Source organism: Anabrus simplex, chromosome 1, assembly GCF_040414725.1.
Source record: "Anabrus simplex isolate iqAnaSimp1 chromosome 1, ASM4041472v1, whole genome shotgun sequence".
Lineage (NCBI taxonomy): Eukaryota > Metazoa > Arthropoda > Insecta > Orthoptera > Tettigoniidae > Anabrus > Anabrus simplex.
The window spans coordinates 1580180419-1580207457 of record NC_090265.1 but is presented as its reverse complement, the minus strand read 5'-3'; positions in this window follow the sequence as shown (position 1 = coordinate 1580207457).

Here is a 27039-nt window from a genome sequence, read left to right as displayed (position 1 = left end):
GTAAGGGACCCACACGAGGATTACTTGATACAAGAACTGGAAAATATCCAAGGAAAAGCAGCACGGTTTTTCTCGGCGATTTCCGACAAAATAGTAGATTTATGGAAATGTTGCAATCTTTAGACTGGGAATATTTTGGAAGTGAGGAGATAGATGCTCGACTATGTGGTATGTTCCAAGCTGTCAGTGGAGAGATGGCACTGAATGACATTAGTACAAGAATAAGCTTAAGGGGAGCTTTTAAAGGTAGGAAATATGATAATATGAGGATAAAGTTGGAACTGAAGAGAACAAATTGGGGCAAATATTCGTTTATAGGAAGAGGAATTAGGGATTGGAATAATTTAGCAAGGGAGATTTCGATAAATTTCCACGTTATTTGAAATCGTTTAAGAAAAGACTCGGTAAACAATTAATAAAAAAATCATGTGGCTGTTCATAGCCTGGTGGAGCCCTTGTAGGGCAGACCCTGCAACGAGGGTGGGTGGCAACTGTCGTGTATGGGAACTGTGCGTTTTCGTAGTGGAGAATAGTGTTCTGTGTGAGTTGCAGGAATGTTGGGGTCAGTACAAACACCCAGATCCCGAGCCAGGGGAAATATCCATTTAAAGGTAAAAATTCCGATCGGGCCGTGAATCGAACCCGGGGTCCTCTGAACCAAAGGCGACTACGATTCCGAAGAGGCTATTGTTCAGTCTTCTCCGTCTATTGCAGTCCTAGGCAAGACGTGCTGCATCGAAGAGGTTCAGTCAGGTAAATTTTTGATAATATTCGACCATCGAATCGGAACTTGTCTACGAGCTATCTTCCTGGGGATATATCCAGGGATGATCAGTTTTTATACGCTGTCATTCCCATGTGGCGTAGTATGTCCAAAGTATTGTAAAACTCTTTGTTTACATATTGATGATAATCTGATTCTGAGGTTGAGCTGGTTGCCCCTACCTAGCCCTTTCCCATCCTTCCGTCACCGAAAACCTTCGATGCATAAGTGCGACGTTAAACAAGTAACAACATAAAGAGAGTTGCCGGTGCAAAATGCTGTCCAGGGCACACGTAACATTCATCGCCAGCACCACATTTCAAAATAATCGATTTTATTCAGGTCTGTAGCACGAAGAGTTCATAGAAGAAAATTGTAAATAATGTTTTTTTCTTTTTATGATTTCCTTTACGCCGCATCGACACAGATAGGTCTTATGGTGGTGATGGGATAGGGAAGGGCTAGGAGTGGGAAGGAAGCGGCCGTGGCTTAAATTAAGGCACAGCTCCAGCATTTCCCAGGTGTGAAAATGGGAAATCACCGAAAATCATCTTCAGGGCTGCCGATAGTGGAGTTCGAACCGACTATCTCCCGATTTGCAAGCTCACAGCTGCGCGACCCTAACCGCACGATCAACTCGCTCGGTGTAAATAATGTGATGGTAGGTCTACGTAATTTCAAATCCCTGGACACCGACCCCAAGTTCCAGTCGTGATCTGTTCGTGCTTGTCTCAGTGCATTCCCCTTCATGCACAGAATGCTCAGGACGTTCCTAAACGTGTGGGAAGTAATCGGGGGTTGGCAGTGCAATTAAACTACACAAAACGTCCCTGTGAGCACATGCCCTACGGTCGATGGTTTACGAGTTACAGGCTTTCCTACTTTGCACGGTATGTATTGGTAATAGCCTTATCTCACATACCCCTCACCGAGAATATGTCCACATATTGATGTACACGCGTGCACAGAATTTGTGTCCTGATTGTCGGGGCGACGACAGGATAATATTTATAGTTTGATATACCACAATGAAATAAAATGTACCATAATTGATAAGATAACGTTAGGTGATCAAACGTGCTTAATAAAAATATAATAAGAAGTAGGCTATGATGAGGAAAATCGCGCAGTAAGGAAGTAGGCCCAAAAGAAGATGACCAGAATAACAGTGCAAAATAATATATAAATATATTTTAACAACTATAAGTTAACAACCAGATAAAAATTTGGAAATGGAAGAAAAATCCAAAAAAGATGTGCCACATTTACAAAAGTATACAATATGCATCGAAACCAGAACCCTGAAAAGAAAAGGGACGCATGAGAAGGGAAAGGGGACTAGGATGAGAAAGGGTCTTCTTCACCGGGTAATTGAATAGTTTAGCAGTAGCAATAGATCATAAATGAGAACTGAAGAAGCTTTCTTTTTGCAAATAGTCCGTAGCGCAGTTCATAAGTAGAAAGAGTCTATGTGAAAGTTTTAAAGCGAAGCATTGCCACTCGACTGAGTAAAGTATTTATAATAGGCAAATGCCAGAATGAAGGTAAAGTGCAAATGTAAACAAATGTGTTATAAGCCTTGCTCACCGAGTTGCAGCAGATAATGTCCAGCTGAAGTTGACATAATAGCACAGCACACAGTAGTTAGCGTGTGTAAATCCACCATTCCGCCACGAAAGCCCGACTCAAGGATGGATGGGTGGAGAGAGCAATTTAAAGAGGAAAGGAAGTTTCCAGAAACGAAGCGAAGGCTATACACACTAGCGAGTTCTAGAAAGAATAAAGTCACGTGATGCACAGTACACAAGCACGGCAAAGTGTAGCACAGCTGACGTAATCAGTCGAGTTGACAGTAGGTGAGTAGTATCATACAGGGATTCGGCCGCCACCGCCACCTCCGGCTCCCAGTGGCCACCTCCACCTCAGCCAGTGGCCTCTTCCAGTACTGCCAACTTAACCTAACTAGCGCGACAGTACTGCCAACTTAACCTAACTAGCGCGAAATTTGAATTTGTAAACAAAGCCACGTGCTTTTTGACAGCTGTCATCGACAACAACGCATCGCTAACCTCAGTACTGCCATCTTGACGGGCCTAAACCTCAGTAGTGCCAACTCAACCTAACTAGCTCGAGATAAACAAAGCCACGTGCTTTTTGACAACCACGTGCTTTTTGACAGATTTGTAAACAAAGCCACGTGCTTTTTGACAGACAACAACGCATCGCAAACCTCAGTACTGCCATCATGGCGGGCCTAAACCTCAGTAGTGCCAACTTAACCTAACTAGCATGAGGTAAACAAAGCCACGTGTTTTTGACAGCCACGTGCTTTTTGACAGATTTGTAAACAAAGCCACGTGCTTTTTGACAGACAACAACGCATCGCTAACCTCAGTACTGCCATCTTGACGGGAATAAACCTCGGTGGTACCAACTTAACCTAACTAGCGAGAGGTAAACAAAGCCACGTGCTTTTTGACAGCCACATGCTTTTTGACAGCTGCCATCCGCCATCTTTGAGCACCGTGCTGCCCTCTTTCGTCACCTGTCATCGGCAGTGCTGCCATCTTGACGGGTCTAAACCTTAGTGCTACCAACTTAACCTAACTAGCGCGAGGTAAACAAAGCCACGTGTTTTTTGACAGCCGTCATCCGCCATCTTTAATCCATAGAGCACAGTGCTGCCCTCTTTAGCTACTAACCTTTGAAATGTGGTGGCGGATAATTTGAAAAATGCTTTTTGACAGCAGCCATATTGCATCGCAAACCTCAGTGCTGCCCTCTTTAGCTAGATACCTGTGGTAGCAGACAATTCCACGTGACAGCAGCCATCTTTAATCAAGAGAGCACCGTGCTGCCCTCTATGTGGTGGCGGCAAATTGAAAAATTCCACGTGCTCTTGTTTGGAAACAAACTCACGTGCTTTTTTGACAGCTACCATCCACCATCTTTAATCAACAGAGCACAGTGCTGTACTCTTTAGCTAGATACCTTTGAAATGTGGTGGCGGCAATTTGAAAAATTCTATGTGCTCTTGTTGGGGAACAAAGCTACGTGCTTTTTTTGACAGCTGTCATCCGCCATCTTTAATCAATAGAGCACTGTGCTGCTATCATGCGGGCAATTTCGTTAGCTGTCATCCGCCATCTTTAATCCAGAGAGAACAGTGCTGCCCTCTATGTGGTGGCGGCAAATTGAAAAATTCCACGTGCTCTTGTTTGAAAACATACTCACGTGCTTTTTTGACAGCTGTCATCCGCCATCTTTAATCCAGAGAGAACAGTGCTGCCCTCTATGTGGTGGCGGCAAATTGAAAAATTCCACGTGCTCTTGTTTGAAAACATACTCACGTGCTTTTTTGACAGCTGTCATCCGCCATCTTTAATCCAGAGAGAACAGTGCTGCACTCTATGTGGTGGCGGTAAATTCCATGTGCTTTACAAACCTATGTGCTTTTCTGACAGCTGTCATCCGCCATCTTTAATCTAGAGAGAACAGTGCTGCACTCTATGTGGTGGCGGCAAATTCCACGTGCTTTACAAACCTATGCGCTTTTCTGTCATCCACCATCTTTAATCTAGAGAGAACAGTGCTGCACTCTATGCGGTGGCGGCAAATTCTACGTGCTTTACAAACCTATGCGCTTTTCTGTCATCCACCATCTTTAATCTAGAGAGAACAGTGCTGCACTCTATGTGGTGGCGGCAAATTCTACGTGCTCTTATTTGGAAACAAATTCTACTCGCTCTTCAGCTGTCATCTACCATCTTTAATCAAGAGAGCACCGTGCTGCCCTCTTTGTGGTGGCGGATAATTTGAAAATATTCTTTTCGACAAGCAGCCATCTTTAATCCAGAGAGAACAGTGCTGCCCTCTTTAGCTACTTACCTTTGAGGCGGTTAATTTGAAAAATTCTTTTCGACAAGCTGCCATCTTTAATCCAGAGAGAACAGTGCTGCCCTCTTTAGCTACTTACCTTTGAGGCGGTTAATTTGAAAAATTCTAGCTGCCATCTTTAATGAAAAGGGCATCGTGGTGCTATCTTGCGGGTAATATTTTACGTCACAGCTGTCATCCACCATCTTGCATTGCTAACCTTAGTGCTGCCCTCTTTAGCTACTTACCTTTGACAAGCTGTCACCCGCCATATTGCATCGCAAACCTCAGTGCTGCACTCTATGTGGTGGCGGATAACTTGAAAAAATCTTTTTGACAAGCAGCCATCTTTAATCAACAGAGCACCGTGCTGCCATCTTTAGCTACTACCATCTTACATCGCTTACCTCGCTGCTGCACTCTATGTGATGGCGGTTAATTCGAACAAGTTTAATCACGCATCGGGTAAGCTAGAGTAAGCACGTGCTGTTGTGATGACATCATCATACATGTTTAGACTTGTCCGTTTTCTTAAGAGTAAGTCGATGTAAAGGAATGTGGTAGCGGTAAATTCGAACGAGTTTAAACATGCATCGGGAAAGCTAGAGTAAGCAAGTGCTGTTGTGATGACGTCATTGTGCATGTTTAGACCTGATCGTTTTTCTTAAGAGTAAGTCGGTGTAAAGCAATGCAATAAGTACAACATTTTTTGAATGCGATCAAATATTTATTTACAAATGTACTACAACAGTGTTCGTTTTTGCTGCTGACAAGGTTGGTGTGCTTCTTAACAACGTATGCTTCCGAAATGCCTCCTGCAACATTCAAATTAAACAAAGCATTTAGAAATATATTATACTAAGTATGTTATGCTTTACAGAGAAGATCATGTACTTCTTACCTTGCTGTTATTCCTTTTCGGAATCATCATCATCATCATGAAGTACTAGAGAAAGTTCATTCATACACTGTGTACAGTGTTCAATCCTCGGATTTGGTCCATCCCAATCATCATCACCATTTTCTCCTCGATGCTTGTAATGTCGCTCACAAGTTCTGCATAAAGCTACTTCGATTGACATCTTACTGTGTAGAGGAAGGATGTCCCAAAAATTATGTACGTAAGAGGCAGCGTACGTATATAAAAATCCTGGTGGTAAGTATTGAATAAGATGTTTCGGCATCGATGATCTACGTTTATAGAACATCTTAATAGCCTCACTCACTCACTCGTGAAACATAAATAAGATGTTGCGTATGAGCATGCAAACAGCATGCACATTTACAGTTTTGTTCCATAGCGTACGATGTCGAAGCACACACTAATGAAAATGATAAAGATCTATTCTTATTTATAGTCTCGTAACAATATTCGTTAGCGGATGGTAAGTAACATCACTCATATGAATAATAAGACAATAGGCTGCTGTGTTAGCAGGAATGTTTTCAGATGTTTCAAATTCTAAACGAATATCAACTGGAGATTCTTTTATAGATTCTTCATGATAAGAGCAGTCTATAACTACAATCGGTGCTTTATTTTTAAATTCTTGAGGTGTAAATAGCGGACGATCTTCTTTCTGATAATACGATGATTGAAATTTACAAAACATGTCATAGAGCATCCCAAACTTATTTTTCTCAAAGTTAATGTCGATGTTTTCGTAGGGATACGTAATTCCATTGAGATATAGTCTAACGTGTCTTAATTTGCAGTGATCAAACAGTGAGCTATCTTTTTCGTGATTGAATTTACGATTAGTTTGAAATCCAAAAATAATGTACAAGGGCTTCTCAGTAAAACGTGATGTTTTAACTGCCCAGCTATGCTTGTTTGTAGGTGGTAACACAGGATATTCTTGCAGCTCCCAACTTCTAAAACGTATAGGTAATGGTGTATCATTTTCTACAATCTTGAGCAATCGAAGTTTTTCACGATCAGATAAGGTTACATGTGGGATCCGCCACAGTATACGATGCAGTGTTATTTTCGATTCTACAGGTGTTTCTACTGCTTTAAGAGAATTGTAATCACTTCGATCACGGATTAGAATAAGCTCTTGTTTTACGTTGATTATAATACGTGTAAAGTCTTCTGCGAATCCAAAAATATGTTTCAGTGATAACATACCCGTAAAAGTTCCATCCTCATTAATCATCCAGTTGTTAGTAGATTTTGGACACCATCCAGCCATCCGCAAAAGATTACTTTCTTCATCACAGAAAGAAGGGTAGAGTTTCATTGCGCTTGTAATACCAACATTCTTCGTTCGATCTATTTCAACATTATTTACTTCATATCGCGCTTCAGAAAAGAGAAAAGCTAGAGCATGGTTGTTTAGTTGTGAAGTGCTTGGTCCACTTCCATCAGACTTTTCTAATCGTCCTTCAATATAGAGGTAGCTTTCGTGTGGTAAGGTGTAAACATCTTGTTGATTAATAATAAAATGAATTTCATCATTGTTATTTAATCCAAACGTAAAAGGTTGATAAGAATGAAGCTCACTTCGTACTACACCTTCACGACTTTCTACTGTATTCGTAATGTCTAGCATTTCTTCCATTCTGTTGTAGTAGTGTATATCCTAAATCTTGGAGTATCTGCTTATGGGTATCTGTTAACTCGATGAGTCTCTGCACACATGTAGTATGCCTTCGGAATGTACACCGTGTTTTATAGATGGTTTTCATACTGGTTTAAGATGTAGTTTGTAAGCTACGTACGCGTGCTGATCTAAATGAATAAGCTGATTATGTTTATTTACAAGTCTAAGAGTAATGTTGCTAATGTGTTTTACAGACACAGGATGATAAAGAACTACTGCTGGTTTCTCACAAATAGTATATCCACGTTCCTCTGTAACAATAAAGTCGTGCAGGACGTGCGAAGGTTGTAGATTACTATTCAAGTCTGTAATAATATTACAAGTAATGTTCACATTATAATCATCGAAGAGTTTTATAGGTTGATCAGACTCGTAACGTACGTTCGGTAGGAGCTCCCTCGATGAAAATCCAAGCAGTGGACCAATCGAATCAGGTTGTGATTTGAAGTCAATCTTAAATGATGATTCAATAACACATTTGTGCGTAATGTTGCTTATAGTGATTGAGAACTTGTAATTATGATTACTAAAACTATCTTCCCCAAACTGATCAATTAACGTACTTTCAATATAGTCGTGAATATCATCTACTGTATAACTACCTGAGGGTAGTGTTAGCACATACTCATCGTAATAGAACTTGTTTAAACCATCACGCACATTATAGATTTTATTGTAGCTTTCAAACGATACTAGTCCAAGACTATGCGGCTGATAACCAAGTTCGATTGGCGGATTAAAATAGATGGTTGTTCCAGGTCCTTCTCCACGTACAGCAAACGTTCTTTCACTGTTCGTCATCACGTAGACACTAATACACTTTCTCTACTGTCTGGGTTTGATATAAGAACATAAGACATAATCGTCCGCACATGCGTGTATTAAAGTTTTGCACACGGTTTTTATTGTAAACAATGTCTGCACTGCTTCCGAAATAACGTATGAGCTCAAAAGGAGGAGGTAAATCTCCATAGCTATCAAAATACCATACTTTAGATTTACGTTTTACATAAGCAACGTAATGAGTTCCAGGTCCACGACTGTCGTCCAAGTTAATTACGGCACTTTCACGTTCACGTGGACGTGCTGGTAGTTGATCACGCATATACACTCCTCGAAAATAATGAATTCCTAGTTGTTTAGCAAACGTAAAAACTTCATCATGCGTTAGAGCTCGATATGTCAGTGCATTCAGTAGACGTTTTTTGGAGAAATGTAGATACCAAGCCCTTTCTTGTATGGCGCTAGCTTCATGTTCACACCTTTGCCTCGTAACGCAATTGCCTCCATCGTCTTGTTATGACGTTCACTCTCTTTCAACTGTTGTTTCGCTTCTTCTACAGCTTTGACAGTTCTCGCTACAGCACTAGCACCACCTAGCAATGACCCTAAAGCTGCTAAGCCAGCAAACAGCGCAGGAAGAAATCCTCCTCGTTTTGGTACAGGAATAATTCGCGCACGTTTACTAAATATTGCTCTGCACTTTGGAGAAATTCTCGCTCTTGCTGCGCGTAACGCCTTAGTAATAGCTACACGAGGATTGTATTCCCCTCGAATAGCTTTTTGCGCAGCCTTTATAACATCTTTCCATCCAACAGTTTTTACTTTCTTCTTCTTCTTCATGTCGTTTGGATATCGTTGTTTCACCATGCTAGACACGACTTTACTAGTCAAGAGCAAATCATAAACTAACCGTTGCCTCTTGTTTCGTTTAATATATATATTACTATTACGTACTTTATGATTCAGTTATCATGAAGATTATAAAGCAGCAAGACACGCTACCTGTTACCGACATTGTTCCACATCTCTTACCTAGTTCTAGTACAACTACAAGAAAACGTCATGGAACGTTGTTTCCTTTTACTGTGCGATGTATTATATCAGGTCCGTCGGGATGCGGTAAAACAAATCTTTTACTCACACTTATTACTTCTGTAAATGGTATACGCTTCGAGAATATTTACGTTTTCGCAAAGTCACTCTATCAGCCGCTATATACTATTCTACAAACTGTAATGCACGATCTAGTTAAAGATGGAATAAGATATTTTAAATTTAATTCACATGAGCAAGTACCATCACCAGACGATGTGCTTCCTAATTCTCTAATGATCTTTGATGATGTCGCAACAGAACAGCAAAACGTTATTCGTGCATTCTTTAGTATGGGTCGACATAAATATGTTGATTGCATCTATTTGTGCCAAACCTATTCTCGTGTGCCCAAGCAGTTGATACGCGACAACGCAAATGTTATTGTGCTTTTTCGGCAAGATGAGCGCAACATGCGACATGTGTATAACGATCATGTTAACATTGATATGACATTCGATGACTTTAAACGTATGTGTGCTAAATGTTGGTCATTACACCGTTACAGCTTTTTAGTTATTGATAAAGAAAGTGATGTACAGCATGGACGATATCGCATGGGTTTCGATCATTTTATATGCATTAATACAGAATTACAGTAACTACTTGATTAAAAACCACCATCATGTTAACATCTAGCAAGGAGATCACAAAACATATCATCCAAGCTCGAAACAATATTCGACGGAAATTTAAAGAGCTTAAACGTATTCAAGCAGACACGGATTTATTTTTAAAAACACAACTAAGTACACCACTCAAAGAAATTTTTAATTCTACTTCATTACCGCAGTCTACTTCAGGTTTTGCTTCTATGCAAACATCATATCATAAAGAGAAGCATGAAGAAGAAAAGCATGAAGAAGATACGGAAGAGAAGAAGCAGGATGTAGATCAAGAAGAGGAAGATAAGGAAGAAGAAGAAGAAGAACTTAATGATGCATCACCATCTAAGCGTGTTGAGTTTTTAACTACAGATGTTATTGCAGAAACACCTACTACATCGATGCAAAATCTACCATCTTTGTCTGAGGTTATGATTACACCAGAATATCGCAATCAGTTTAGAACTTTTATTCAAGATACCTATGGATCTCTCTTTGCACCTTATATAGAAAAACTTTTTACAGGACAAACTGACACTACCTATGGTATTCGCTACGAAGATGACTGTTTCCGGATAGGAAATTCAAATGTTAAGATTAATAGCAACAAACTCATTGTAAAAGGTGTTACCTATAAACCTACGAAAGGACTCTTAAAACTTCTTTTCTCACGAATACCTGACAAGGATATAATTTTACAAGATGATCTTAAAAAGTATAAAGCAATACTTTTTGCTACCGATGCAACACGACGTAATTACAAGAGAACAGAAGCTGTAAATGCGAATAAGAGTTACAAGTATCGTGAGTTTATTTCTAAGCTGTTTCCGACTGCACGTAGTCTAGACGTTATCTACAAGCCTTTGTTGCCGTATGTGGATGTAAGATACTGGAATGACCCAAACTTACTCGTTGAACGATTACAACTTTTAAGAGCATCGCAAGAGGCTGGTCACACTGGTCACGGATCAGAAATTCTAGAAATAGAAAGAGAACTACGTTATGCCGGTATTATTTTATAATGGCTCGTCAAGAGAAGATCTCACCTGTAAAGGTAAACATCGCACATGAGTTACATAAACCAGCACGTCGCACCTACTGTCGCAGACGCGTTATTACACGAGGAAAAGATGATCTCTGGCAAGCAGACTTAGTAGAAATGATTCCATATGCTTCTAGTAATAAGGGCTATAAGTATCTACTTACTGTTATCGATGTGTACTCAAAGTTTGCTTTTGCACAACCCGTGCGTTCTAAAACAGCAGCTCAAGTTAAAGAAGCATTTAAACATATTGTTGAAGAATCGAAACGCTGCCCAAGGCTTCTTCAAACTGATCAAGGTAAAGAGTTTTACAACAAGGATTTTTCTTCTTACCTCAAGTTACTTGGCATTCAACACTACTCTACGTTCAGTAATCTCAAGGCAAGTGTTGTAGAACGCTTTAATCGTACACTCAAAACAATGATGTGGCAAGAATTTACAGCGCAAGGTTCATATCGTTGGATTGATCTGCTACCTAGACTTTTATCTACCTACAACGATACACCTCATCGCACTATCGGAACAAAGCCACGTCTTGTTACAAAGAATACACCTCGTCTAGATGCTATTCATCTTGTAATCAAAACAGCTGATCCACGTCGCTATCGCTTTAAAGAAGGTGATTTCGTTCGCATCAGCAAACACAAGTCTATCTTTGCAAAAGGATACACACCTAACTGGAGCACTGAAATTTTTCAAATCAGAAGTGTTAAGCTTACTAATCCAGTTACGTATTTACTTCGCGATCTCAGAGGACAGCCTATTGAAGGAGGATTCTACATCGAAGAACTGCAGAAAACAAAATATCCTGATCACTATTTAGTTGAACGTGTTATTCGACGTCGTGGTAATAAACTGTATGTTAAATGGCTTGGTTTTAATAACAGCTTTAATTCATGGATTAATAAAGAGGATGTACTTTAAATCTTATGTGTGTTTTCTTTTAATCCTCTACGTTTCCTTTCTTCTAAGTCACTAGGACATGCTGTAGGATTAAACAACACCTGTAATATGTTTTGACAATTCATATTTATTTTAGAATATATACATACATTTTTATCCTTTGTTCATATTACGGTCTTTGTCACTCAGTTTTTCGTTTTATTGCACCAACAACGACAAGTGCTGCTATATTCTTCTGAGCAGCTAAAGCACTAGGTAATAACACATACACACACACACAGCATAACTTTACGAAGCAGATTTTAACAGCTACACTCTATGCAGGCAGCATGTAACTACGTATCAGGCGAACGTGTTCTAGGGCCGCAGGGGAGATGAAGCACGAAGAAAAGAAGATCAATCACTCTATTGATGAGTCCACGCCCAACATGCTTCCTCATCTTTCTCCCAGCACGTTTCTTCACCTTTTCCTTGTTTACTCTCTCCACAGCCATGATAAGTGTTTATAAGCGAAGACAACTCGTTAGTTTTAGGTCCGTGATACAGTTTAATTAGTTGACATGTACGGCACTGTCTCACAGAAGGTCTTCTAGCTAAACTCACGTGTTCATGATGTAAACTACACGTTTGAAGCTCTGACAAAACAGGATCTTGAGTCCACTCACGAGGCACCTTATCCCAAATTTTCTTTACAGCATTCGCAGCTACATTGACCAAAAATGCCTTTGGTAATGCATTTAACTCTTCTTCAGTAAAAGTGTTTAGTTTCTTTTTGCATGCATAAAACTTTACGATCGCCTTTTCAACTGCGTTACACTTAGTATCTGTTAGAAATGACATGATGTCTTTACTCTACAAATGTTTCTTTTACACTAAGGTTATTTCGACACTGCACTTTACATATGTTGTTCACTTCCCGACATGCACTGCGACACAACCAATCAAAGAGCATGCATACATGTTGTAAAGACTGTTTAGTTGTTTCTCTACTATGCTCTTTCGGAAGAGTTTTAAATGATGGGCACCCCAATTCATGCATGTCGATAACTTCACATGATGATGGTAGAAAATCACGCAACCATTCTTTCTTTTCACAACCCTTTAAAAGAACAAGATCTGCTCTTGACAAATGTGCATTCATCATTAAAGGTAGAAAACGATAAGGTATTCCTTTTTCTTCCCACTTCAAACCTAAATTGTTTTCAATCCACTGAGTCTGCTTTTTATCTTCATCTGTTTGCAAACAGTAAGGGAACGGTGGACTAAATACTAAACTAACAAGTTTTGGTGCCCACAACACACAGCAATCTAACACAGCCACCTCTTTAAACACAAACTTGTTTCCGTTTACTTTAAAGCCTTGCACATCAACTATTAATGTTTTCGTCATGTTTGCACTCCACACTCTATCACTGTTTCCCGAAGACTAAAGCTTTTAGTCAACGAACGGGTTTAAACATGCATGATAACGTCATCACTGCAGCACGTGCTTACTCTAGCTTACCCGATGCGTGATTAAACTTGTTCGAATTAACAGCCATCACATAGAGTGCAGCAGCGAGGTAAGCGATGTAAGATGGTAGTAGCTAAAGATGGCAGCACGGTGCTCTGTTGATTAAAGATGGCTGCTTGTCAAAAATTTTTTCAAGTTATCCGCCACCACATAGAGTGCAGCACTGAGGTTTGCGATGCAATATGGCGGGTGACAGCTTGTCAAAGGTAAGTAGCTAAAGAGGGCAGCACTAAGGTTAGCAATGCAAGATGGTGGATGACAGCTGTGACGTAAAATATTACCCGCAAGATAGCACCACGATGCCCTTTTCATTAAAGATGGCAGCTAGAATTTTTCAAATTAACCGCCTCAAAGGTAAGTAGCTAAAGAGGGCAGCACTGTTCTCTCTGGATTAAAGATGGCAGCTTGTCGAAAAGAATTTTTCAAATTAACCGCCTCAAAGGTAAGTAGCTAAAGAGGGCAGCACTGTTCTCTCTGGATTAAAGATGGCTGCTTGTCGAAAAGAATATTTTCAAATTATCCGCCACCACAAAGAGGGCAGCACGGTGCTCTCTTGATTAAAGATGGTAGATGACAGCTGAAGAGCGAGTAGAATTTGTTTCCAAATAAGAGCACGTAGAATTTGCCGCCACCACATAGAGTGCAGCACTGTTCTCTCTAGATTAAAGATGGTGGATGACAGAAAAGCGCATAGGTTTGTAAAGCACGTAGAATTTGCCGCCACCGCATAGAGTGCAGCACTGTTCTCTCTAGATTAAAGATGGTGGATGACAGAAAAGCGCATAGGTTTGTAAAGCACGTGGAATTTGCCGCCACCACATAGAGTGCAGCACTGTTCTCTCTAGATTAAAGATGGCGGATGACAGCTGTCAGAAAAGCACATAGGTTTGTAAAGCACATGGAATTTACCGCCACCACATAGAGTGCAGCACTGTTCTCTCTGGATTAAAGATGGCGGATGACAGCTGTCAAAAAAGCACGTGAGTATGTTTTCAAACAAGAGCACGTGGAATTTTTCAATTTGCCGCCACCACATAGAGGGCAGCACTGTTCTCTCTGGATTAAAGATGGCGGATGACAGCTGTCAAAAAAGCACGTGAGTATGTTTTCAAACAAGAGCACGTGGAATTTTTCAATTTGCCGCCACCACATAGAGGGCAGCACTGTTCTCTCTGGATTAAAGATGGCGGATGACAGCTAACGAAATTGCCCGCATGATAGCAGCACAGTGCTCTATTGATTAAAGATGGCGGATGACAGCTGTCAAAAAAAGCACGTAGCTTTGTTCCCCAACAAGAGCACATAGAATTTTTCAAATTGCCGCCACCACATTTCAAAGGTATCTAGCTAAAGAGTACAGCACTGTGCTCTGTTGATTAAAGATGGTGGATGGTAGCTGTCAAAAAAGCACGTGAGTTTGTTTCCAAACAAGAGCACGTGGAATTTTTCAATTTGCCGCCACCACATAGAGGGCAGCACGGTGCTCTCTTGATTAAAGATGGCTGCTGTCACGTGGAATTGTCTGCTACCACAGGTATCTAGCTAAAGAGGGCAGCACTGAGGTTTGCGATGCAATATGGCTGCTGTCAGAAAGCATTTTTCAAATTATCCGCCACCACATTTCAAAGGTAAGTAGCTAAAGAGGGCAGCACTGTGCTCTATGGATTAAAGATGGCGGATGACGGCTGTCAAAAAACACGTGGCTTTGTTTACCTCGCGCTAGTTAGGTTAAGTTGGTAGCACTAAGGTTTAGACCCGTCAAGATGGCAGCACTGCCGATGACAGGTGACGAAAGAGGGCAGCACGGTGCTCAAAGATGGCGGATGGCAGCTGTCAAAAAGCATGTGGCTGTCAAAAAGCACGTGGCTTTGTTTACCTCTCGCTAGTTAGGTTAAGTTGGTACCACCGAGGTTTATTCCCGTCAAGATGGCAGTACTGAGGTTAGCGATGCGTTGTTGTCTGTCAAAAAGCACGTGGCTTTGTTTACAAATCTGTCAAAAAGCACGTGGCTGTCAAAAACACGTGGCTTTGTTTACCTCATGCTAGTTAGGTTAAGTTGGCACTACTGAGGTTTAGGCCCGTCATGATGGCAGTACTGAGGTTTGCGATGCGTTGTTGTCTGTCAAAAAGCACGTGGCTTTGTTTACAAATCTGTCAAAAAGCACGTGGTTGTCAAAAAGCACGTGGCTTTGTTTATCTCGAGCTAGTTAGGTTGAGTTGGCACTACTGAGGTTTAGGCCCGTCAAGATGGCAGTACTGAGGTTAGCGATGCGTTGTTGTCGATGACAGCTGTCAAAAAGCACGTGGCTTTGTTTACAAATTCAAATTTCGCGCTAGTTAGGTTAAGTTGGCAGTACTGTCGCGCTAGTTAGGTTAAGTTGGCAGTACTGGAAGAGGCCACTGGCTGAGGTGGAGGTGGCCACTGGGAGCCGGAGGTGGCGGTGGCGGCCGAATCCCTGTATTATACTACTTAGGTGAGCAGAGTACATCATGCGGCGAGCGTAGAATTGAAGCAAGCAGCGCCAAGCAAGGTAGGGAAACGTAGAGTATATAGGGAGATCGTAATATGATATAAACAAAGCATGGCGTCCCTCCACCTCCTCGCTTGACACATTGCTGCAGGTCGACAGCACGCTACAAGACTGTTGTTATTGAAATGGGCATAGTGGTGGATGTATAGCAATAAACGCACTGTGCTTTCAGCAGTACCGTTCACTTTCTTCTCCTCCTTTTCGGTACTGGAGTGACCTTCAACACTCTTTAAATTCTCTCCCCACCTTTTGAGAACTGGAGTGCGGCAGTGTCGATTGTTTATGCCTGGACACCATTTCTGTGTATACGGGTACCAGCAGGGATGCCGCATTCTAATATAAGAATCCTCCAAATGTCCACCACACGCCTGAACGCACGCTTGAATGCGCTGCCTCAGTGATTGTCGGACACGTCCGAACACTCAGGGCATTACACGTATTCTATGGCAAGCTTGTTCCATACGCTGTGCGAAATACTGCAGTGTCCATGATGGAATGCCTGACTCCAAACTTAATTCTGAATACGAGTTATCCTCCCATTCTAGTTAATAATTAAAACAGACATAGGTGTAAACTATCGACAGTGGGGCACATGTGTATGGGGAATTTGTGTGCTGTTTTGGGGTGTAATAATGTTCTCATTATTAAACCCCGATTATTTCCCATTCATTTAGGATCAGGAAATCCCTACTGAGCCGTACCCTGACGGGCCATATGAGATATCAAGTCATATATTTGGCATATAGAATAATTATATAAAAGTGGACTTCAGTCAAGCATTGGAAAAGTAGCAGATTACAGAACAGAACAGTTGAGACCGGAAGTCCTGGAATCGTAATGTCGCTGTATGTTTCGCGAAGCTTGCCTGCAACCGTGGAAACGTTCAGCTTTACCAAGAGTTAGCACATCCCGGCACGTGTAGAATTCTTTGGCCACGAGGAGTGTTCAGCCAATTAGGAAGCGAGGGTGTGGATAATATGAATTCTGGACCGCGCAGAATTAAAATCCCAGGTTGACCAACATTGGTATCTGTGTGAGGTGTGCAGCGAGAAAGAGAAGTCAGTTCTGTTACATGAGGGTTTTCCACAGGTTTGAGAGCGAGAAATAATAAGGAATAAATTGTAACAATTATCTGAGCCTAATTAAGTTATCAGGACTACATCTGATATTACTTTTAGCAAATTACAGAGTCATTGTGTGTAACAAGGACTCTGATTGGTTCAGTATTTGAACATACTGGGAATCCCCTAGGCACCACGGCGTTGGCTATGTTACTTAAGCGCGCCACTTCTTCTTTCTGGGTGTATTGTTATGAAGTGAACATCGCTCCGTACTTCTCCTTTATCTGTGCGTGAGCATCAGTGTCGTACTACAGTGTGCGAGGGACGCGTAATTGCTGCCACGTGGGCAGAAGTCTAACGTTGTAAGGTAGCACTGACCAAAGACAGTGAATTTAATTTTGTGAACATTGCTGCGTAAATTGGGTGCAGTTATAAGTCGCCAAGTGCGATATGTCGCAAGTTCTTATGTTAGAGAAACAGACGGTAATATTAGCCGCAGGCTGGTAATTGAGTGAGAAACGCAATAGGGGAATAGGCCTGTGATTGTATTCTGAGATGTTATTAAGAATCAGAATTGCCGTGTGTGTATGTGAATCTCCGAGCAATTGTTGAGATATGAGCTCGCCCTACAGGTTAGCTTATCAGCCAAGGTTATACAGAGATCGCGAAGTGAGAAGCTATTTCTACAACATAATCTTGTCAAAACAGTGACCAATTTCCCAGAGCAGTCTTGAGTTTTAACATTCTTTTCAGCCCACTGCAAAGCAGGAAATATATGACTGATGAAGGGCACTAACTGGTGCGCAAATGCAGCAAGAGGAACGCGATGTTGTCCATTGCTTTCCATGTGTTTATTAAATTATATTATTTGTTTTCTCTTACAGGATGGTGTTTTTTGTGATTTTATGGTGATTTTGATCTGTTGTCTTGTTAATTGATGGGGAACAGCCCGAGTGCTGAGTGGATGGTTGTGGTTAATCTAGTTCTTACTAGATCTTTTGGTGAACCACGTTCCATGTCGAGTCAGTGTAGTATATAAGTTTTTCCCTACCTGATCCAATGTAAATACTTGGGTGTTTAATTGTTGTGATTGTTGTAAATATAGCATAGGGAAATGCCACTAGTATTTTTTGTAGTTCATATCATGTCCCACTGCGTCTTAAGTCACGTTTAAAGGCAATTATCGCGCCAACTACCCTGAATATCAATCCGTAAAATGGTGATTTTCATAATGGTGCTACTTCGTGCGAACAGGAACGTTGAACTATAATGTGGATACGTTGAAGGTTAGGTCAAATGTTCCACCTTTACAATACTAAGATTCTTTATTAACTAAATATTTACATGATTTTTAATTATATCGGGACATGTTTCATCTACCTTGTAGACATCATCACACACGACCTCCATAGTTCGCTCTCAGTCAACCACAGGCTTCCACACTGAACTAGTCGCTGTCAGACAGGCGAGAACGTAAGTAATCAGATGTGCCGCACTTCTCATTTTCATTACTTTACATCTCAAGACACAAAAACTTGCCTATTTTAACACTAACAACAGCTATCTTTCTTATTCTAGGGCCCTCTACTGCACATTCCACATTACGTCATCACGTTCAAATTTTCCACCTAACTTCTCAACAGGAAATGCCAATACTACACCAATAAGACGGCTTTAACATATGCTCGCTGTATTTCTTATACATCGTTATTATCCTATTGGAATGAACATTGTGCAATTCATTATCAAGCCTTCACGACATAACAGAATATTATATATTAACACATCACACAAAAAAGAAGAATTTTAACGCAAGTTTTTACTGTATCATCCCATGTGGACAATTTTAATTTTAATGTCAACGATATTCTTAAGTGCTGTGCTCAAAACAGTTCTGAATTCTTCACCATTTTAAATGACATATTCGGTTACCCGAATTATTTTAATGTGTTACTTTGTCCTTGTCCTTGTAGATTTTTCTCAAAAGTTTTTATGGCTGATGATGTCTACAAGGTAGATGAAACATGTCCCGATATAATTAAAAATCATGTAAATATTTAGTTAATAAAGAATCTTAGTATTGTAAAGGTGGAACATTTGACCTAACCTTCAACGTATACTCACGACAATACGGGCTTTATAATGAAGTTTATTTTATGTAACTATAATGTGGAGTTATTTCGAAACTCATAAATATTTAAAGTTGTAATTTAGAACTTTCATTTTATCATTTTATTTGATCTGCGTAGTTAATGCTTGTTGTCCATATTTACTTTTGTTGGTTTACTTTCATTTCAATGCTAGTGTCATTGACGTTTTATTTATTTTATTTTATTTGTGTTGTAGTATGATTCGGGGTTATTTTATGTAATAAAATCATCTTACCCCCTATTAGTGTTTCTCATTCGAGATAAACCTCCATTATTCCTGTCATATACTTAGAGATAAGTGATAAACTTCGACATTTAGACTTACCCACGACAACTTACCCACCTCGACCCAACCTGAGTTAGTCGGATGTTTAATCTGGAAATGGAGGCATCGTCCTAGAGGGTTCCTACCCTTGGGTACGGTACACTATAATATAGGGTGGCGTGTACAGTGAGAAAGTTCGTGTTGTCAAGACCTTATTTTCAGTATGAAGTGTTTCATGTAACTTTAAAATAGAACTATCGGTATATTTGGGTAGTACATACGCAAGATCATTTTACGTCCTGAGTGGACCTCTAACCAGCCCTCAGATCCATGTAAAAATCGCTGATTTGACGAGGAATTAAACCCGCGGCCTCCAGGTGAGAGAATGGCTCGCTACGCCTACACAACGGAGCCGGGAAATTCGACATAGCTTGAAGTGCTACTGATTTTACGACCCACTAATTATCTTTACGGCTTTCTGAGATATTGGAGTGTCGAAAACTTTGCAGTGCAGGAGTTCTTTTGCTGGGACCGATGATCTAGATGTTAGACCTCTTTAAGCACCAAGCATCATCATTAATCATGATCAGTTCTTTTACTTGCCTGTAACTCCGTATATATTTTAGACCTATACGCCACACCATACTGCCAACCACCACAGAAACATGCAACATCCTTCCACATAGGTCGGCACGAGGAAGGGCAACCGGCTGTAAAATAGGGCAAGTCTACATGTGCAACACAGTTCGCACCCGTGACTCCTCCAGAAAAGCTGCAGAAGAAATGAGAGAAAATATCAAGAATTGGAACACGTAGGCAAACCATTGCACGTCACCCGTGACTGAAATAAATAAATAGCCTATGTCCTATTATGATACGAGTCTTGTTATGAACACCTACTGGGGTAGTTAACAGTGTTAATTATGCATAAAGAAAGTCAACTGAGATCAATCAAGTTCCACACTCCTTCGGGCTGTTCGGTGAAGGTGGTTCCATGTAATACAGCTATTCCAATTTTTACCTAATATGCAAGTAATTATATTTTACTTTCAAATTTAATTCACTACCAGTATACTGAAAAATAATTTATTTCAAAAGATTATTAATTTTCAGCGGGATTTTTCTAGACATTTACTGCCCGATGATCACTAGAAAGCAGATTCATATGCAAATTTAATTATTTTTCAGTTAACTAGCTGTTACTCAGTCAGTGTGTAACTCACGATATTTCTGACGATGACGACTACGAAAACGAACAACTGACCCGTGAGATACACAGAAAAGCCTCAACTTTCAAGCGACAATGGAGACCTTACAATGACATACCTGTCATTAAGCCTCAAGAGGTCCGCAGGGTCATCAAAGGCTTAAATGAGAAGAAGTCTCCCGGAGAAGACAAGGTATCGAATAAAGACATTAAATCACTGCCTTATAAGGCAATATTATTTTTGGCATCCATTGTTTGGCTTGTTTGGAAACGGGATACTTCCCTGGGACTTGGAAGAAGGGGAAGATGGTCGTCATTCCAAAACCAGGGAAGGATAGACTTTTCTCGCAAAATTATCGCCCGATCACTTTGTTATCGCATATCTCTAAGATAATCGAGAGACTTCTCCTCACGCGCCTAAATGCCTACCTGGACTCGCGTAGGATTATGCGACCGGAACAGTTTGGCTCCCGGTTCAAGCGCAGTGCCCCTCTTGCGGCGCTGCGCCTGGTGCAATACGTCACAAGGTCGTTCAATATACGCCGTAGCGTGCCGGCAGTCTTTTTTTTTTTGACGTAGAAAAGGCTTTCGACACTGTCTGGCACGAAAATTTAATTGTGAAACTGCTGGAAACATATAAAATTCCAGCTCATTTGGACAAAATTATTCAACCCTACTTATATAATAGGAGATTTTACGTCTCCTGTGAGGAGGAGAAATCGACCCCAAGGGCCCTCTGAGCCGGAGTACCCCAACGGGGAGTCCTCTCCCCGATTTTATACGGCCTATATGTGAACGATCTTCCCACCCTGCAAGGTGTAGAAGTCCAGCAGTACGCTGATGACATAGCCGTTTATACCGCACAACGGAGAACTGACTATGCCGCCAGAACGCTGCAGAAATGGATATCACTGTTCTGGAAGTGGTGCGTAAGGAACAATGTGAAAATTAATCCTGCCAAAACGTAGGCAATTGTTTTCAATAAGAGCCTTCCTAGATTTATCCGTATTATTATTAACAATGTCCCCCTGTCTAACAATATTAAGTACTTAGGTCTTACATTGGACCGCGGGTTCACGTGGAAACTGAATATAGAACAGGCCTTACAGCGTGCTACGGCAAGGGTGGCAGCCCTGAGATCTCTGCTAATTAATAGGCATATCTTTATAAAGAGAAACCTATATCTAGCATGTGTCAGGCCTATCCTCCCAAACGGTTGTGAGGCCTGGTGCTATATTCCGAAATCACATATGCAAACCCTTCAACGTTTTAAAAATAAAACCCTCCGCCGTATGACTACTGCTCCAATTATGAAATCTAATAAAAAGACACGAACTGAACTTCGTATTCCGCTTATTAGAACTCAGATAAATGAAATAGTTAAGATGGCTAAAACTAGAATCCTCTTCAGTCATTCTACCGACCCTGGCATCCTACTCTTAAAAAAAAGAGTCGTAAGGACCAAGAAGCCGAACACCCGTTTCAAATATCGCGGTCTTTGGCTAACTTACGACCTGTTTTAACTGGTCACGTCCCCATTTTAGGCCTTATTTGATTATTTCTAATTAAACCTCTCAAAATTCAGAGTAGCGAAGAGGGGTTTCCTTCTCTGACGTGGAGAAACATTTTTCTTCTTCACGACAGATCATTTTTCCCCGCCAGTGCATATGATGGAGATTTTCCCGACTCATCGGCCGCGCAAACAGATGAGTAGAGGGGCATAGTTTTCGTCCCGGGACTCTCATGTACTCGCTCTCAACAAATAAACAAGATTAGTTCTTATTTGTTCATCACGTCATGTTTTATTTTTATTTAGATGGGTCCTTGGCAGTCTAAGTTGTCACCGGTATTTTGCTCATTGTTGTTGCTGGTATGCCTTTAAGACTGATTGTCCATTGTTGCTGGGAATTTAACTTCACTTTTGGTTCAGTAGATTATTGGATTAGTCTTTGTTCTACACGACTACTGCACCTGATATAAAAACGATAAATAGAAATATTTAAACTGCATAATATGGACTATGTTGTGCTACTGATTCAGATGATACAGAATGAAAGTGAACGTGAAAAATGAAGAAGTAGCAGGTGAGGAAAAAAGTAATGATAAGTTACTGATGAAAATGAGAATGGTAATAGTGATAAACAAATTTGTTGAAAATTACACTGAACCCTTGAACTTACCGTGCCATCGTTGTTCGTCTGCCTCGGCTGCTTCAGTAGAGCAATATCGTACTCTTGGATCTTGGGGTCGTTGCGAGTTTTCCCTCTCAGTTCGTCGACCAACCGACAGGGTTCAGAGGAGAGCATAACCACTTGAAATAAGGAGCAAAAATGTGCTTACTAAAATATTTATTCAATTTAAATCACGATAATAGTTATCTATTAAATTGGCAAGAAAAGCCACTAATAAATTTTCACATGTTTTAACGCAGTCATAATGCATAAAGTGAGTGGTAAAGTTCTACTAAACTTGTTTAATATTGTCTTTCAAATAATGAAAACTTAGTGTAAAATTCGTGGACTACAAAAACCAGAAAACGAGAATAAAACCAGAAAATCGGGCACCATTGATCCAGACGATAACTGAGAGTCAATCCACACGATTCGTGGAAAATCTGACCTTCAACAAGCAGAATTCCAGATTTACATTTAATTAAGGTTATCCACCAGTCTACTATCCTATCGGATATTGGAACATCCCCCGAATGGGCCCTTAATCGATCCAAATCGACTATCAGTTGCTTTGGATAAGTTGCGAAATATTACTAGAAAGTATGGTGTTCATTACAAGTTAACTGCAATTGTCACAATCTAAAATAAAATTCCACCATATATTGTCATCTCGTGACACCCTTAAGTTAGAGAGAAATCCCGATGCTGAAACATGCATCACCCCAAACAGATGTCCAGAAGGAACCAACAACACTTGATCCGAGCGGATCTTACGTTACGTCGTCCTGAAGGAAAAAAAAAACTGCGAAATGCAGGAAAACATTAAGTCAATATGCATTTAGAAGAAATGCCAAACACTGAAGTTAAAGAAAAGTGATGTGACTTGAAAATTTTCTTACTAAACCAACTTTCAGGTTAGGAAACAGTCACGTCGTTAAATTTGTTAAAATACAAGTCCACAATATAACACAAATAAAAGGAAATATTTCTAATTTTCTATAACTACGACTACAATTACAAATCTGTCTACCTACACTTGTCCCATTAAACTAAACTGAAAGTGATCGGTAGATCAACGTCTCACATAAATAATGTGAATAACGAAAAATGAAAATAAAATATATATTAACAGCTGACGAATCGAAACCGCATTCGTAGTGTAAATCCTGCAAAAATCAACTAAGTGCCAACACACGGCACTATCATAATATACCGGATACCCGAACATTAAATCTGAAAGTAACAAAAATGTAAATAGGAAACGAAAGTTAATCGAACTTGAACACGCGTGGCTAAGCAATAATGATCAGTCTTCATTAGCCATGTTTCCACATGGGACAAACCTTACATTCATGCCGCTACTGATGCAACGCTATTATGGGAGCATCTTCTGGCTAGTAAGAATTAGGCCGGAACTTGGCCTGAATAGTGCCTGCTAATATCTTTCACATTCGTATCCACTACTGCAAACACTAACATCGTTGAAGTCAATTCGTAAAAGTGCCTAACCTAAGACTTGTACAGACGACGCCCTAATCTATCGTTGAGCCAACGTTATGGTATGTACACATCATTCATACTGCCAGGCGAAATCGAAACTTTTAACACAATGTCCGGATATTTAAATCTGATCCTCGTTGAACCTCTAACACATGAAGTGAAATTCGCTACAAAAATGAACTCGAACCTGGAAATATTACTGTGTCTATTTCCTACAATCAAGCGTTAAATCGAACTTAAACAGCATGTCCGAATAGTTTAATCTATTCCTCATTACAATCTCAACACGTGCATTAAAGTTCGCTAAATGAAAATAAACTCAACTTTCGTTTGATAAGTAATATCACTGAAAACAATAATCACTACCATCACTATATTCAAGGCATAACTCGAGTGTGAGGCCCCAACTGGCCTTCCATGTCAACACTCCAAACAGGTATCACCGTGAACTGTCCAGTGAAGTAACTCCCCATCAATCTACTCAAGTTAAACTATCATTCTAATAAAATTCATTTTTCACACCCGCATTGTTTCTAGTTAGCGATATTTTCATCTCGTAAAGATACAAAATAGAATTCAATTTACAATAATCGTGTATTACCTTGACCATGTGTCAGAATGTATTTTGCTCATGAGGTCGGCTATCACAAAATGCACTTTGCTGGTATCAGATAGAACCGTCACTTAGGCTTAATTGCCATTACGTACGGTCTTACCCTAAATAGTAATCATGAGGGAATCATCAACTTGTACTTAATATAGGCGTTACAACTTGCTCACTTGGATTTGACAACCTTTATATTCATCAATCGTTCTGATTGCTACAGGACATCGTATCTCTTATACAGCCTGTCTCAGAAATATTACATCTCAAACTATACACCATGTCACAAAAATACCTCTCCGTCAAAATATGTGGCCTCTTATCCTCGACATCCTGCTTATGCTACATCACTCATAACATACATGCTTACTCTGCCTTTACCATCTTCCTAACTATTCTCATAATATTTTATTTCCATTACAATCCATTTTCTTCTCAATTGAAACTTTTAAATACAAGCGATCCCATAACCAAACAACTTTATAATGATCTCACAATTAACTTCTCGAAATGTTTCTTGACCTCAGGAGCAAAATGGCAGATCGTGATTTTCTGTATCACAAATACACGGTGTCACAAATTTAAGTTTCCAAAAAATTCTAATTTATGATTTTCTTCACTGGACTTCGGTGTAAACCGCAAATCTCGCTTGACATTACTGCTGAACGCATAATTTATCATCTCAGTTTTATCCTGACGTGAATATTATTTTTATTATTGGATAATTTGATATTTGACTTTATCACACTCATAACGCGTATTTCATCGTTATCATTATTGTAACTTTCACCGGCCCGAACATTATTTCATTGATTTTCATTGCAATATTTAACTTCACCTTTTAAATTTTATAAAGAAATTTAAACACATTTTGAAGTCTCGCGCACTGACATAAATAATAGACGATTCACCTCCACACTAGAATTACGACAAGACAAATCCTCGTTGTCACAACACTTAAATTTACACACGCCATATATACAACACGATGTTATGATTAATTAATTAATTAATTTAAAGGGACAAGCATTTACATCGTTAACTACCAAACATAATATTTAAATTAGACAGACCTATAATTGTAGTCGTTTAGCGTGGCATTATCTCGGCTTCATCTTGTGCCAGCCAGCTCCGACTTAGTCCCTCAGAATTGCAGGACACATTCTTTGCTTAAATATTATCTTATAAATACACATATTCTGCATTCGTTTTGAAGCAATACACATTGATTTTATGAAACTTAAATAATTATTGTATCCACGTATAACAGTTAAACCACCCCGCTTCGTATCGATAATTCAACTGATGCAGTTTGTGGAAATCTCCAACTCCTTCCTCTCCAGATGTTCCACAGGTGTGATTGACCGTGAGACACAAACTTATCTCGGCCAGCCCAAAACAGTTCTTCCTTACCGATTACCAAAATAACTTTGTCCGCGATAATTCACAAGAGCTATCTGTGAATCTCCTGTCTTTCTACGCAGAAGTTCAGGAATCCTACAATTATTTAACTTATGATTTTCTTCTCCGGCCGTGATTGATGTTGTATCTACAATGTTTCAATGGCTAATTTTGTCTTCGTTCACTATTTACCATCTGGTAAAATATTCATCCCTGCAGCCAACTGTCTTTAGAGATTTTACAAGTCTATTTCGCCCACTTTAAGTCTTCTTCTTAATGTTGCCTGACGTAGGTTCACACTCTCGGAATACAGAATTACGACTGACGCTCTTGGTTGAGTTTTTATGCATTTTCTAGGGACGCTCTGCTTGGCGTTATCTACTGTGGTGCAATCATTCCAATTGACGATCACTGGGCCGATTACTTCGAGACTCACTCCAGAGATTTTACCAATTTTTCCAGCTATGATTGTGTTGTTTGCTGATTTTTCCTGTTTCTTTAACGGGCGCAATTAATTAATTTCGTGCACGAGTGTTCCCGCGCATTTTGACTGTATGTCCTTGACATATGTATACCTCTCGGCCAAGATAGATGTTATCTTCTCTCTAAGCCTAATTAAATACATTTCCACCCTGTGGACTTAAGCTTCATCAGATATTCCCCAAAATTCTTAATTACTTATTTCTTTGTTAATGACAGGGCCGAAATCTCTCGCAAGGAGGGTTATTATCCAGAATTTCATTATTAATTACCTGAGGTCTTCCGAAATGTTCCGACCTCGTTCGAATTGGTGGGCCGCTTCCCGCTGTGAGTTGTCTCGCCACAGAACGCGAGATGAGCTTGCAATAAAAGTATGGATGCACATCATCTTGTAGTTAAAATTTCAGCAAGGTAGAATTATGGGTTAAGCCTAATAATACATCAGAAGTCACGCGCCGAATGGTTCATAATACGCCTATTGGGCTT